We start from the raw sequence: 16,805 nt of genomic DNA on the forward strand, positions 1-16,805 counted from the left end.
ACTATTGCATCCCGTAGGGATTTGCCACGTTTAAATGCAAACAGGGGTTTTGGTAGATTCAGGGTTCCTGAGTTTAAGGTCGTCCAGTGTCTTGTGATGATCCCCTTTAGCTTGTTGGATTCAGTACCAAAGGTGGTGACACATACTATTTTCTTGTTTTCAGGTTTGGAGTGTGAATCCAATAGTGCTTCTCTTGGATTATTCATAGCCCTCTTGCTAGCCTGTTTTACTAGCCGTGGTGGATACAATTTCGAGTGTAATTTTTTTGATAGTTTCTTTGCATGTACCCTGTATGTTTCCTTGTCTGTACAATTCCTGCGGAGTCTCAGGAATTGCCCTACTGGTAAATTATCCCTCAAGCTTTTCGGATGAAAACTATCGTATCTCAGTAGGTTGTTAACGTCTGTAGGCTTGTAGAAAACTTCTGTTTTCAATTTTCCTTTATCAGGCCATATTTTTAGGTCGAGAAAGGTGATCCAGTCTCTTTTTACAGTCATGGTGAATTTGAGATATTGATCTCTAGAATTTAACCAGTTCAGAAAGTCCTTCGCCATTGCTTCGTTCCCTTTCCATATAAGAAAAACATCGTCTATGTACCGCTTCCACACCCACATATGGTCAGCATACGGATTAGTGTCAGTGTAGATGAAGTTTGTTTCAAAATCGTGGACATATAGACATGCTATACTGGGTGCACAGGTCATGCCCGTGGACGTACCATGAGTCTGTAAGAAAAAATCGCCATCATACTCAAAGTAGTTTTTTGTTAACGCCAATCTCGCGCAGTCAACAATGAACTGTATAGGAGTGATGGATGTCCAATTCTCATTCTTTAACAAAGTTTCAATCACTTGTAGAGAGGCTTCCTGGGGGATGCTGGTGTACAGTGCCTCCACGTCTAAAGTGATTAAAAGGTCTGTGGACACATTGTATGGTATCAACTGGAGGTTATTGAGAATATCTCGAGTGTCTTTCAAATACGATGGCATCCTTTGGACAATGGGCCTTAAAAAATGGTCTGTAAACTTTGACAATGGTTCCAAAGCTGAACCAATTCCAGAAACAATTGGTCTTCCTGGTGGTGGGTTCACATTCTTGTGAACTTTTGGGAGGATATAGAAGTAGGGAACTTTTGGATTGGGTTCTACCAAAAAGGCTGCTTCTGCTGTCGTGATCCATCCCGCTTCAGCTGCTGTCTGTACCATCGCAGATATATTTCCTTTCAATCCTTCGGTGGAGTCTCTTTGCAAACGTTTGTAGTTGCGTTGATCATCCAGTAGTTTTCTACATTCTTGTTGGTACATTTCCAAAGGCATCACTACTGTGGCACCCCCCTTGTCCGCGGGTTTGATAATAATATCACTCATGCCATCATTGTTTCTGATTGCTTCTCGTTCACTCGCAGTCAAGTTGTTAAAGACTTTCCGTTCAATCGTCTTCATTTTGTCCACTTCTAGTATCACTGCCTTCTCAAAGGCCAGGAGAGCAGGTGGCATCGTATGATTCGGTGGAATGAAGCGTGATTTTCTTCTGAGACCGGTGTTAGTGTCCTCAACAGGTTCCTGTGTATTGTCTGCGTCCGCAAAGAATACTGTTAGTCTCAATTTACGAAAAAATTCAGACAATTCGATTCTTAAGTCGAATAAATTTGTTCTGGCAGTGGGTACAAAGCCTAGTCCTTTGTTAAGGACAGTCTGTTGTGCCGGTGAAAGGACCTTGGGACTGAGGTTTAGTATTCCTGATTGTTCCTGCTCGTGCTGGGCCTCACTTCTGGTGTTGTCTGTTCTTCCTGGTTGTCTCCCCAATGAACTCTTGGGCCTCTCCGGTTGTTTCCCCTTCCTCTGGTAGGGCCTCTCCCTAAAAAAGAGGGTTGGAAAGGTGGCCATTGATATCCAAACTGGGGAGGTGGGAATGGTGGTTACATAAAGGGTCCCCATCCGAAAGGTTGTTGTTGGAATGTGCCCATTGTCTGGTAATTGCCCCTATTTCTCCTGGGGCGGCCTCCTCTCCTCTTGTTGTTGTTCCACCTCTGGTCTCTGCCTTCAGATGAGGAGTCGCTTGAGGTTCTGTTTGAACTTGCACTGTCAGTGTCGGAGAAATCTGATTTATCTCTCTCGGTTGGATTATAATCAGGTTTGGAATACGGGAAGATATTTTCATACTTGAAGCGTTTGAGATCTTTCTGGAATTTAGTGATCTTTGCTTGTGTCAGGTATTCTTTATACTCATTGATGGTTTTATTATTTTCCTCCAATTTCTTTTTGAAAGCACTGATGGTAATCTGAGTCTTTAACCCATTTTCCAGAGTTTTGATTTCTACCAGGAGGGCCTCCGACAGTCTCCTTGCTGTTTTTATAATTAAGACCAGCCAATCTCTTGTGCATTTCCATGCAATGAGGGACCAGCTGTGTCGGAATTCAGGGTCATTCAGGAAAATTCTTGGAGCATTAGTGACGATTAATCCGTTAGGGGCAATATTCCCCCTAAGATATTCGGTCATAATGGCCCCGTGCAAGAGTGTTTTAAGCTGTGTCCTTTTTAATTCGGTAAGAGACTCCCAATCACCACTGTTTTGAGTGGCTTGGGCCAGTGTAGTGTCTGACAACAAAGGAGGTAGAGATAAAATAGATGATATTTCATCTTCACCGTATGCCAACCCTTCTGCCATGGTGAATGAAGCAAGGGAAAGTGTCAAGGAAAGAGGTTAGGGATGATCACAGTGTGAGAGTGTATTGGGATAAGTCTAGAGCGAAGTAAAGGGGGAGAGAGATAAGAGTTTAGCTGTGGAATACTTGGGGAAACAATCTTTGTCTCATGTAATTAGTATGTCACAGATGTTTAAACTCTCGAGGCTATGGAGGCCCCTCAATACCTTATAACACTAGAGAGAGTGAGAGAAAAGCAATGCAGTTGCAATCTCCCAAAAAGTATAATATCACAGAAGCAACTGCTAGTTCCTATATCCCCTAGTTTGGTTCAATAGATGTTTGGTGTCAATTATAAAATTGATATATTGACCCATATGTCAGATGTTATCATTCGGCATAAACATGGGAAACGTAGGAAAATCCATAGATTTGGAGAAGACGCCTCACTCACTAGTAGTGACATGCTACTGGACTTCTGACCGTAGGTTTTGCATGTAGTTCATGACTAAACTGACGTCAGGGAAGCCACATATTATTTAAGAACGCCCTGAAGAAGGCCACAGACCCTTGTGGGCTCCATGCGCGGGCCGAAACATGTTGGCACAACAAGTGGGTACATTTGAAACAGCATTTCAAAATAACCCCATCACAGCATACGCTTTTTAATTAGTACCCCAGGTACCCCAAGAATAAAAATTTTGAACGAGGGGTATACCGTGAGGTAATTTTATGACTTATCACTGAACTGGTTCCCTGCATAAACCAGAGAAAATTTATATAAGAACTCCCAGCACATCTTTTGGTTGAGTCCGCCCAGGTAGTACCATCTTACCTGGGTGTGGAAAGACGCCAATGATGAAGCATGTCACTACTAGTGAGTGAGGCGTCTTCTCCAAAATCTATGGATTTTCCTACGTTTCCCATGTTTATGCCGAATGATAACATCTGACATATGGATCAATATATCAATTTTATAATTGACACCAAACATCTATTGAACCAAACTAGGGGATGTAGGAACTAGCAGTTGCTTCTGTGATATTATACTAAGTAGGTTAACTTGCCAGGTAAAAATGGCAGTTTAAAACTACACACACAGGCTCTGCAGTGATAGGCCTCAGCCATGTTTGAAAGATTACTTAGGTGGGTGGCACAATCAGCGCTCCAGACGTGGGTCCATTGCTTGCTGTGCCACTAGATTAAAGCTAGCCTGGCAGGTGAGGGGTGATACCCCGAAACGGTCCCAGGATGCCTGTTTCTGGTCCAAGGAGGACCTGGGTTGGCAGTTCGGGCTGGACTGTTCCCATGAGGAGCAGGGTCAAGACCGATTTGCAGATGGCCTAAACTGGGGTGTCATGCTGAGCAAAAGAAAAATAGATGTAACCCAGATCTCTTGACTGGGGATAAAGGTTTGATTTGTTCTGCATTCCATCCATCACTTGTTTGTGCAGCATTTTAGGCCCATTAGTAGCATTTCATTTACAATCCCTGGGCATATATAGTGCAATTTACGAGTAACTTACAAGTAAACTAAATATTTCAATTGTGGATAAGCTAATGTTCACATGTTTAGAGTACAGAGCATATGCACTTTCGCACTGGTTACCAGTGGTAAAGTGGCCAGAATCCTAAAGCCAACAAAAATGAATTCAGCAAAAAGAGGAGGAGCAAGGCTAAACATTTGGGGGTAACCCTGTAGGACAGGCCATTTCCAACAGGGGCCCTTTCCTGTCGTGGGCACTGTGCCTACCCACACAAGTGAGATACACTTTTTACCCAGAGACTCGGGGAATGCTGGTGGTAAGAAAATCGGGGCTTCCCATTGGTTCCAGAAGTTTTCCTGATAGAAATGTGAGTAAGATGTGTGTTTTTAGTCAAGGTTTGAGGTTTATAAAAGCTTCTGGGTAAAATTACCTGGTGAAAGCCACAAAAGTCACACACCCCTGGACTTCCTTGGTTATCTAGTTTTCAGAAATGTGTGGATTTATTAGTTTTCTCTGAGTGGTGGCACAGCCCCAAAATCCACAGCTACCCACATTAGAAAAACAAGGCTGTTTTCAGTGGCAACATTTGATGTGTCTATGTTGCATTATTTATACTTTCAAATCGTAAGTGCTAGTTCCACCCACAAAAATGAGTTCCATTTTTATGGCAAGACATGTGGGTATGCTTGGTGGTTTGTGCAATTTGTGGATTGCAACAGATTTCTGAAATATTCATCATAAAATGTAAATAAAGGAGTGATCTTAGCCATCTACGTAAACATTCAAGTTATAGAGGGCATTGTAGGAAAGTGAGAGAGAAAACACCACTTATACGGGTTGATTTTGGCACCTCATGGAATGCTATCTTCAAAGAACAAATACTTAACACATGGTCAGAATATTGAAACTACGGCTACTGAAGGTTTATGGGACAGTCACACACCTTTCACACACCACACACAATACTTTCATACCTCCAGCCACTGGACCAATCCAACACATCAGTGCACTCACATCAACATACCAGTGCCATTCAAAAGCCTATTGCATGCATACGCCACAGGATGCAATCCCCAATCAAACCACATCTCATGCAGTCATCAAACAACTTGCAGACAAACACCACAGGCACATCTCTATAAACACATAAGGCCAGATATGTTGATGGTTGGTGCTTCAACAAACTTCACAAATGAAAAGAAATTTGACTTCATTTTTCCTACCTGTCAAGTATACATCCATGTCGATATTCTCAGCATTTCCAAACGTGTGCCTAGTGAACCTTTACTAGCGGCTCCCACAAGAGCCACATGAGGCTCAGGAAGATGTGTCTTTCATGCACCTTTAGTGCACTCACTGTGCTTAAGTTCTCTCGAAAGCACGTCCTGACCTACAATGAACGTTCATGTTTGACACAGAAGGTAGTCAGTGAGAACATGGCATATCTCCTGCCCAGTTATGTGAAGTTCTGTGACTATAAAACTCTTGTCCTAAGGCAAACTGGACAGTTGTACGGTTCCTACTAATTAAGTAAGACTGTGCAATTGGACAACATATGCAGCAAAATATAGGGACTGAGTCCAATCATATAATCAGAATATGTTGGCCCAATTTCTGGCTAGCTCACAGTGCACCATCTGGAGCCCTAAACTTGACATGGTACTGTATGGTGTCTGCTTCCTCAGAACATGACCACTCTAATTACCCTCAGGAAATCGTGGAAAAAGATCTACCCTTCCAATGTTACCTCAGGCATGCCCAAAGGGGTACACAAGAAATACACAAAGTGGCATTTCAATAATTTATTTAAGCAATTGGAATCTTATGTAAAATACATGAGCCGCAATTATTAGAAATAAAGTATTGTTACCAGCATTACAAGAATGGTGGAGAAGATGAATAATTCAACATTAGAATTATTGTGGTGATTATATGAATATACAACTCTGTATTATAGTGATACTCCTACCTAACATTAACTATAATATAGGGAGCATAGTATGAATGCGTTCTGCCAGATTGCTTGGAGCAGCCTAACTCTCCATTTACCTATGTGTGATGTATCAGGAAGCCATTCTAGTGTAGAACAGGCTGTCATCCTTTGAAGGACAATGATGGAAGTCAGCAGGGCTGGCAATCAGTCACATGGAAGTGCTCCCCTGGCAAGCTAAACTCAGAAGCAGTTTATATAATAAAAACTGGTTCCATTCACACTGTGTCTGAAGTCCATTGTTAGTGTCATTGTTTGTCTTCCAGATTCAGAGCTGTCTCCTAATGGACAATAAAATGCAAGGGCAGAGTGCTCAGTGTACTTTATCCTTGAACAGAATGTACAGTTTAGTGATCAAACAATTACAAGAAATGTGTTTGCAAGCAGAACACTTTCTGAGTACGCTATCATATGCGTGCAAAGAATGGGAAAAGTCACTATCTAAATATATGTCAAGTTTAAACGTGAGCTTGTAAAAATTGAAGTTTTTGAGTGCGAACCCTGTTGACCTTCACTATACCCACTGCTTGGCGGGAGGGAGACTAATACTTCAAACTAAAATTAAAGGCATATTTTAAATTAAACTTAAAATATTTATGAGCCTAAAATCATAAAAATGTATAATAATGCACGTTAATAATGAAGAAAAAATAAAGCACACTGCATTAAAAAGCCAATTATAAAACACGCAATTTATAAATGCATATAAAAGCAATTTAAAAAAAATAGAAATGCTGAATTAAAATTCAGAAGACTCCAGGTATGTTTTACATATTCAGAGAGTCATTAGCAACCATGATGGGACTAGCTTTAGCAGACAATGTTTCCGTTGGGGCCCGGACCACAAATTTCAAAGAACAAACATGGCTGTATCCAACTCAATCAGCATCCACTGATGGTGTGCCAGCCTGTACTATAGCTGCAGAAGAGGATCCAGGATCCATGAATCCAGGAGCTGAATCATCTAAGGAAAGTCCATAGAATGCGTTCTGTAGCAACAGCAATCGCATAGGACAACACTAAAAATAAATCCTAAGCGGACACATAACTAGATCTATATCCAAAGATTGAACCGATTGCATTCCAAGGATAATATCCAGAGCACACTTAAAAGTGCACAGTAGGCAGCGGAACACAGGCTATATGAAATGTATACATACAAGTTGAAAGGGCAAAGACCTGTTGTCAATTAGTTATTGAACCAAAGACTTGCCAAAATACTGCATCATCGTTCATGACACAGCAGCATATGTGGTAGTTCCATCACCATTTGCCGCGAGGTGGAACATCCATTACAGAGCAATACAAATAAGACCAAATTCCCAACTATCAGGAATAGTACCAGTGGTATGCCTCCAAACACACTGGAAACCAGGAAGTGTATATAAGATGGAATTATGCCAAAGACAGTCTGGAATGTGCTAGCAAAGCCAGACTCAATTGCTATGCATTAAATATGCAGTGCCCAAGTTCTCCAAAATATTGAGGGAGGTTAGTGCATAGTAGCGATTATATTTCAGAGGAAGACCAAGATCAAGTATCTCTGTAGCAAATGTTAAGGAAAATTCCTTCTGACACAATAAGGCTTTCAGTCTGCTCAACTCATCAAAGTTCGAGACAAAAATTGCCATTGAAGGCCAAACTGGCACATCTCCGACTGTACGTGCAGGTGAAAATATCAAATTATTACAACAGGTCATGACCCTGGAAACCGTCACCACACAGGGTACTCCTGGTTTCATCCCACAGCAACCTTGGTCATTCAGCATCAAACAACTTCCATTTGAAAGGAATCTGAATGCTGGGCAAATCAAAGCAGCAGGGGCAGCTTTCAGAGAACATGCTAAGTTGGCCAAAGATTCATTATAAATGCCGTGAAGCATGACGTCCTTGAAAATTAGAGAATGGCCAAACAAGGTTTTGCATTTGTTTATGCATATGAAACTAAAAGGCAGGATCCATGTCTCATGTACAAATCTCTCCCCAAACGCCTCATATCTGCCTACTTGAAAATGTTTCAAACAAGACGTTAAATGAAATGTAGAAATTGGCAGTGAAATATATCTGTGTATTAACCATTTGGCAGATGGTGTTTCAGCTACTGTAAATGGCAATTTCTCTACATGCTCTATGTTTAACATTGTATACGTTGTGTCATTCTTCGCAATTATTTTTTGTGAACATGTTAAATTATAAGCCGAAAATAAATCAGTCACATTTAGATATATCTAAGGCACTTCACCAGATTTTAAAGTCTGCAACGTCCAGCTTAACTGGATAATTGATCTAAGCTGACTTTGCCTTTTTTTAAGAGAGACATGTCACTTTGTGCGATGTCAATTACTGAGGACACAATGTTATTCAGAGAATACATTTTAGTTGATAATGTGCTTATGACCTCATCAACAACAGTCAATGCCTTTTCTAAATTAGCCCTGTCAATTTCTAGTATGAGCTTACAAGCTTCCTGCTGGGAAACCTTTTAACGTTCATTATGTATGGTATGTAAAAAGTGTTTATAATGTGGTGCTCTAGGACCTAACAAAAAATCCTGTAAACCCATGTCATCAGAAAGAAGAGACAAGTGTTCTTTCACCTACTCTAAAGTGGAGTGCTATAACCATTGCTGGCATAACTTTCCCACACTGTATGTAGTGACAATTCCTGAGTGATGTGTCTGCACATAACGTGGGTCTGTTAAAAACAACATGTGTTACAATCATTAGTGTCTAATGACCACACTAGCTTATCATCTGGACAGGAATGTGAAGAACTGTATGTAACATCCTGTATCATGTTGTTTAGCTGTTCTTCTGTGTAATTTGTAAAATTTTGCCAATTATCAAAATGTACAATTGAGGGAATATTTTGTGTATTCGTGTCCTTTATTTTAGCCAAGCCTATGCATGATGGATGCTGGTCTGTTTTGTTCAGAAAAATCATTTGGCTTGGTATTAGACACGCTCTAAACAAAGCCTCATCGCCCTGATCTTGTCAATATTTTGTTCACCAAATTGATTTTAAATCAATATAGTCTTTCCAAAAGTCATACCCCTGTATGGACAACTGGGGAAAAAGGAAGCCAAATAAATAAACTTTGTTTTGGTTTGCATATTTTTCTGTGCTGGGGAAGGGGAAAGTTCAAATTAATAAGGCACTGGATCTACAGGGTTTTTGGCAGAAAAATATGCAAACGTTTGCAGGTATGTTTTCAGTTACCCACTGGTGGTTTTGGGCAATGTACCCACTGTGTATGGTTAAAACCTGAACGTGGAGTACTAGCTCTGTGCAAATAATGGTGTGCATAGTGATGGTAACAGAACTTGTCACCATAATTAGCTGTTTGACTTTACATATCTTCACTTTCAAATATAGAATAATATTCCTGCTCTGAAAGCATAGACATTACAATATTTACATCTCAATCATCAGATAAGCTGCCAGGAGTTATTACATCACTTAATTACATTTTTAAAACATAAGGGATCTGTAAAGTCTCTGTGGGACCAAAAATATCTAACGGGACCTTATCCCAAACAAAGCCATACAGGATGGGAAATGCAAAAATGTTTAGAAGGGACAGATCTCTTCGCACTTTAAGCAATCAAGAATTTGGCTTCAATACCTCGGTTACAGTTTCGACAGCAGAGCATTCCGGGAAATATTGTCCATTTAGGAGCAAAAATAAAACTGCCACAAATCCAATCCATACAAAAAGGAAAATAAATGAAATAGCAATCCCAAAATAAATTAAAGGTGGAAAAAAGTCAGTCTGTTTTAGCAAAAAAATAAATGCACTAATTCCGTGCAAAAGTGTGTCTGACGAATCTGAGGAAAAGTCAACAACACTGGCAAGATAGCCAGCAGCAGTCTGTGCAAAAATAGGGACCTCATGGTGCAGTGTAGAAATGGTAGATACCTCCAAAGGTGGATGATAATAAACTACTTTGCTATTAGTCATGAGGTTCGAATACTGTGAATACACACATGATGTGTGTATGGTGTTGGCAGTTGAAACTGGAAGTAACAAGACGTGTTGTCGGATATCCAGCTATGCAAGTTATAGCGTTTTTCAGAGGACTCTGGTTGTGGAGATCCCCCCTGTGACTTTGTTTTTCCTTTATTTTGTTGTCTATCACAGCATTTTTTAGAAGACTATGCTGCCTGTTTCAAGTTATCTACACTGGAATTACCCTTAAATGTGATTAATTAGGTCTGGCTCCCAAATTATCTCGATTATATAGAAGTATGGGTTCCAACAATAATTTTCTGCTACCGGAACCTGCACGTGGCATTGGCATACTGCTAAGGCTGCTGCTTCCACTTTTATGTTACTTAAAATTCATGAGGCTACTATTACATAATTGCCAATGAGTTTTATTCCCAGATCCAGGGCAGGGGGCAGCCCCATATTCAGTCTGAATCTGATTTAGCACTTCAGGCAAAACAGCTATGGATGGTGTACAATGTGTGATGGTATATATTGCAACAACAACTGTGCCCCAAGTGGCACATCAATCTACCAGGGGAACCTTCCCTAAAGGTAGGTACATTGTGAGAATTCTATATCTATATTGGGGTCCCATATGAGGAAATACTGCTTTAAGGTGGATTTTTTGTGCAATCCAGAAAGAAGTCTCCTCCCATCTGGTGGGAGCTTTACCCATAATCACATTAAAAATAACTGGACTAATTGCAGGGATTGATAAATGCGGCTGTGCAACGTCAACAGTCTCACCTGGTTTATTGTTATTGTTCTAGACCTGTGAAAAGGGTACGAAGCTCTACTGCTGTGAGTGCTCCTAATTGTGGCTAGCCAGCTAAAACTGGCCATGTTGCCACATCATTGCTGAGGGGATCCAGTTTCACTAGTGGATTTAGTAGGGCACCTTGGAAGCAACTTGTGTGTTCCTGAAGTGTTAAGGATATTTCTAAATCTTCATAGGCTTTCTATTGGCCTGTTCTGACTGCTTCTGTATGTACATGAAATACTCCGGTGTTGGTATCTGCTGCAAAAAACCTGACCCATAAATAGGATAACTCTATATTATATGCTTTGTGTACCTCTACCACGAAGGTAACATCGCCTCCACCAAGAGAAAGCCGCTGGTGTTGTAACATCTGTGTTATAACATGTCTGCAATATAGTGGAATAACCACTGGTACTGCATTTGCCAGTTTAAGGAACAGAATTCAGAGAAGGGGAAAACTATTGTGGGATGATTCTTTTAAAGGTTACAGCTTGAACAACCTACAGGCAAAAATAGGGGCTCCCTATCTCGCTGAAGAAGATTATTCCCTAACATCCAGGGAGATCACTGTATGAGGTGACTAGGGGCTTTGGGCACATGTAAGAATGACACAGGAGAACAATTAAATAAGTACCTGACCTATAATGTTAGCGGTACCATGTCGTACAATTCCTACTAATTGACTAGGACTGTGCGTTTGGAAAACACATGCTTCAAAATATGGGGAATGATTCCACTTATATGATCAGAATATGTTGTCCCAGTTCCTGGCTAGCTCACAGTGCGTCATCTGGAGTTCTACACCTGACAGCTTACTGTATGGTGTCTGCAACCTCAGAACATGACTACTCTAATTACCCCAGGAAACAGATCTATTCTTTCTTTGTTACCCCAGGCATGCACAAAGGGGGACACCTGATTCAAATTGGCATTTTGATCATTTATTGAAGCAATTGGATTCTTGTGTAAAATTCAGGAGGTGCAATTATTAGTAGGAGAAAAAAATGCATTATTGCCAGCATTACAGGAATGCTGATGAAGATTAATATTTAACCATTATAATTATTGCAGTGATTATATGAATATAGGAATATATATCATAATGATACTTCTACCTAACAGTAACTGTAATATAGAGAGCATAGTGAGAATGGGTTCTGTCAGATTGCTTGGAGAAGCCCAACTCCCCATTTACCTGTGTGTGATGTATCAGGAAGCCAGTCTGGTGTAGAACAGGCTGCAGTCCTTTGCAAGACAATGATGGAAGTCGGCACAGCTGGCAATCAGTCTTGGGCGGATGTCCAGGATAATCCGTGGACGTGCCCCTCTGGCGAGCTAATTAATGAAGCAGCATATATAATAATAACTGGTTCCATTTACACTGTGTTTGAGGTACATTTTTTGTCATTGTTTCCCTTTCCAATTCAGAGCTGTCTCCTAATGGAAAACAAAATGCAAGGACAGCATGTTCAGTGTACTTCATCCTTGAACCGAATGCACAGTGTTGTTATAAAATGCTTACGAAGAAACGTATTCACAAGCTGAACTCTTTCTGAGTATGTTATCATAAACGTGCAAAGCATGTGAAAAGTCACTGCCTAAAATAATGTCAAGTTCAAATGTGAACTTTTAAAAATGGAAGCTTTTGTGCACAGGCCCTGATGAACCTGACTACAGAACATATGATGGAGGATGAACATGGCAAGCTGGGCACATATTTTACCCATACATGTAGCGTTGGGAGAAGAGTAATTTAATGATTTTTTTGTAAAGAACACTATCCCCCAAGAAGATATCCTGCCTTCGACACAGGAGCAGTTAGGGGTGAGCCATGGACTCACTCCGTTGAAGAGCCAAGTTTTCAACTTTGTGTGGAATGCAATAATTTTAGAGGTGGTTCAGATGTGTAGGGGCAGGTCATTCCAGCATTTCAGAGCATGGTAGGAGAAGTCACTACTGCCTGTTTTTGTGCTATGTATGCATGGTGCTAAGTATGTGGATTGCGTCTGATCTGAAACAATAGGACACACCTAAACCCAGCACTCCTGAGAGGACGCAAATGCACTGCTGCACCATGAAATAACACACGTAAATCAGCACTCCCAAAAGACGAGGCAAAAAATTAAGACCCAGCACTCTCTTAAGGCGGGGCAAAAAAACAAATTCAGTTGCATTTAAAGTGACACACACATATTTATTAATCCAATACTTTTAGAAGGAAGGCAAAATATATTGGTTAATGTAGACTCCCAAATATTAAGTAACATAAGCACAAAACCAGAATAACTTATGGCATATATACATGGAGTAGAGAAACTTAGAGATTATATACACAAAGTAAGTAAAAGAAATACATCATCAATCGTTCCCTCGACATTCTTGCCAGACTCGGCTGGAGAAGCCCTTGTCAGCCAAGGCAGAATTCTCGATTGGGACTCTCAAACGTTCCCTGCGGCAACACGTCTGCTCCGCAAGTGAACTCCCATCTGGGTGCCAATATTTCCAGCCTTTAATACCTTTACTCGACCTGAAGAGAAGGTTCTAGAAACCTCGCCCACTTTCTTCTGTTGCGAAAAACCGAGCTGTCCCTACTGGTCTGTGTCAAGGTCAAGACAGAAGCTGGCTAGGCCCCAGTATTTTGACTCCAAACAGAGCTGTACATTACACACATTTCTCAGGCAACAACAATCTCTGCCCTGAAAGGTACCAAGCACGCATCCCACACATCATCTTCCAGTTTACTCTACTCTGTGAGCGAAAACATTCTCTCCTCACCCTGCAAATGTGTGTGAGCCCAGAAAATGGAGTTGAATACACAAGATGGAGTCAGCACAGAAAATGGAGTCAGTAATACAAAATGGAGTCAATGGTCAATATACCATTCTTAATAGCACTACAGTATGCATGTGTGAGTCCAGAAGAGAAAAGGTGTCTGAAAGTTTTCTGAAATCTGAGGTGCTTTTGAGGTATGCTGGGCTAGTGTTATGTAAGCCTTAGAATATATCTGTCGTGAGTTTGGAGAGGCCTGTGGATGAGGAACCAATGAAGGGCCGATTCACAGAACTAACTGAAGACAAAATCCTAAACTTACTACCATTAACTCATTTTGGTATTCACAGTAGGCACTTACTCATTTTGGTATTCACAGAAGGCACTTACTCATTGATGAGTAAGTGCCTTCTGCGAATACCAAAATGAGTAAGTGCACTTACTCATTTTGGTATGCCATGAGGGACAGACTATCATCAACCCTGTGTTGGCAGAGTCCTTGTTAAATCGCACTGATGAATAATTTCCTTGGTGCATTATGCACACAGAAAAGTAGGTCAGATACACCCAAATCAGTTGTAAACCTACATTCAGACAGGAAAAAAACCCTTATCTGTAGGTATTTAAAAATGAAATGGTGAGAGAGTTTGAAAGAGACCTGGAGCTGAGCAAATGTCCAGAATCCATTAAGATCATAGAGTCGTCTCATAGTCTCTTCTCCATTGGCTAGGGCCATCCCTTCAGCCAACCAGAAAATACCAGTTCCAACAACCCAAATTTGCTGGCAAAGATTCTGACAGTGAGCTGAACATAAGCTTACAATAATCTACGTTTGATAGAGGATGGCAAGGGAACGAAAACTGGTGCTGCACTGGCCTAACTGCATCAAGATTATGAAACAATAATATAGGGTTATGATCAGAAGTGATCCTACGGTGTTATATGGCCATTACAGTAATTGTCGACATTGCTAAGTTAGCATGAGCTCTGCTGCCATGATGCTCCTTTTGCGCATGTTACTACATGACTTTATTTTGCAAGACCGTTTGTACCTTTCACATGAGAACTGTCTATTTTCTGCGTTCTCTGCCTGTTCCTTAAGTTTAGTCTAAACACGATGTGCAAGGTCGATAAACAATGCCCCTTGTTATTCTGTTCCTGGTCAGTGCCTAGCACCTAGACAAAACATGCTAACACAGCTGCATTGCTGGAAACTTGTGCTTTGATATTACGGGGATGCAAGTGGTTCAACACACACTTGGAGAGGAACCTTTCCAGGGGGAACAGCTATGCTGTTCCTATGATGTGAAACTACGATCTAGGCACTAAGGTATGGGGTCTGCTGACAAAGCCCAGAGATCTTCCTTTATATAATAACATTTCTTCTAGCCAAGGGGAGGGTGGTTAGGCTTATAGTCCTTTATTCATTGCCTGTGTGGAATGCAATAATTTTAGAGGCGGTGCAGATGTGTAGGGGCAGGTCATTCCAGCATTTCAGAGCATGGTAGGAGAAGTCACTACTGCCAATTTTTGTGCTATGTATGCATGGTGCTAAGTATGTGGATTGCGTCTGATTTGAAACAATAGGACACACCTAAACCCAGCACTCCTGAGAGGACGCAAATGCACTGCTGCACCGTGAAATAACACACGTAAATCAGCACTCCCAAAAGGCGAGGCAAAAAATTAAGACGCAGCACAATCTTAAGGTGGGGTAAAAAAACAAATTCAGTTGCATTTAAAGTGACACACACATATTTATTAATCCAATACTTTTAGAAGGAAGGCAAAATATATTGGTTAATGTAGACTCCCAAATATTAAGTAACATAAGGTGTATTGTATATGATGACACCCCCCTTTATAATCTATGGAATTACAACAATGCTAATTGTTTTAGGTTTATGCGTTTTGCTGCTGGTAGAGGCTAGAGCGCTATAGTTAAAATAAACATTTTGAACTATAACAATGGCTCTGTCAATTCTTATTGTGGACAGGTACGAGTAAGTGAGCGAACGGGTGTGTCTTGCTACCGCGATTTCTGAGGGAGTCAGGAGTGTTGTGTTCTGGATTGTCTAATCATTTGAAGCTTCATGATTGTGTGGGAGAATGAATGAGACACTATAGCTAGTCGGTTTTGGGATTTTGGGTACTGAGGCGGTAGGAAGGCTTAGCCCCTAGACAACCAGGTCGTTCTCCTGCCATATATTCTGTGTATGTGCAGAATCCCCGCAACAATGGCAAACTTCCATCTCGGTCTCCTGAATCAAACATCCACTAGCGAAGACCATATCTATCCTCAAATAGTGTCTATAAGGAGAAGAGTGATAAGTGTAGCCCGGCCTAGTCGGAAAAATTGCCCTCCAAACATCGCTCAGCCCATAGAGTCGTGCTAATTCAAGAATAGATGCCCTTGTTTTCATCATGCATGGAGAGGCAGAGTGATTTGTGGAATCAATACTATAACCCATAACCCTGTTAAAATCACCCATAAGTAACTCCCCAGATCAATACAATACTTCAAGGCAAAGCATATCCAGAATCTTGGGCTCGTCTAGATTTGGCCCACAGACTGTACAATGCACATACTCCATGCCATATATTAACAACTGGAAAAAGAGAGGAGTTAGGCCCAAGGGGCCGAGGCACCAGCAGGGCCATATTATAACTTGCTACAAAAGAATGTGCTTGTGACTCGCATTATTTTGAAAGCTAAATGTCTTTGCTGAATAGCCAAACCCATTGATTTTAGTTTGAACCAGTGTATTAATTTTCACCTTTTTAATATCACTATTTTTTATTCTTAGTTATTTCTTTCAATCTGAAAAAAGACATGTGTTGTGTCATATCAATACATCCTTGTTCTCAAAACAATTTACAAACACAATTAAACAAAACATAAATGTGCTATTATCGAAACTATTTAGCAAACACACTTAAATAAGACATAAATGTGCAATACAACATATATCACAAACACTTTTTACATGAAAAAACATTTTAACAAAAAAGACATCCAATACATATATCGCTATTGGTGGTATGACACATGTCTTTTTTTAGATTGAAAGAAATAACTAAGAATAAAAAATAGGGATTCTGCATGGGTTGCAGCATAGAAACTGTTCCTTTAAGGGCCACAGTTAATGTTAAAATGATCATG

The sequence above is a fragment of the Triturus cristatus genome, chromosome 2_1 (assembly GCF_964204655.1).
Source record: "Triturus cristatus chromosome 2_1, aTriCri1.1, whole genome shotgun sequence".
Classification (NCBI taxonomy): domain Eukaryota; kingdom Metazoa; phylum Chordata; class Amphibia; order Caudata; family Salamandridae; genus Triturus; species Triturus cristatus.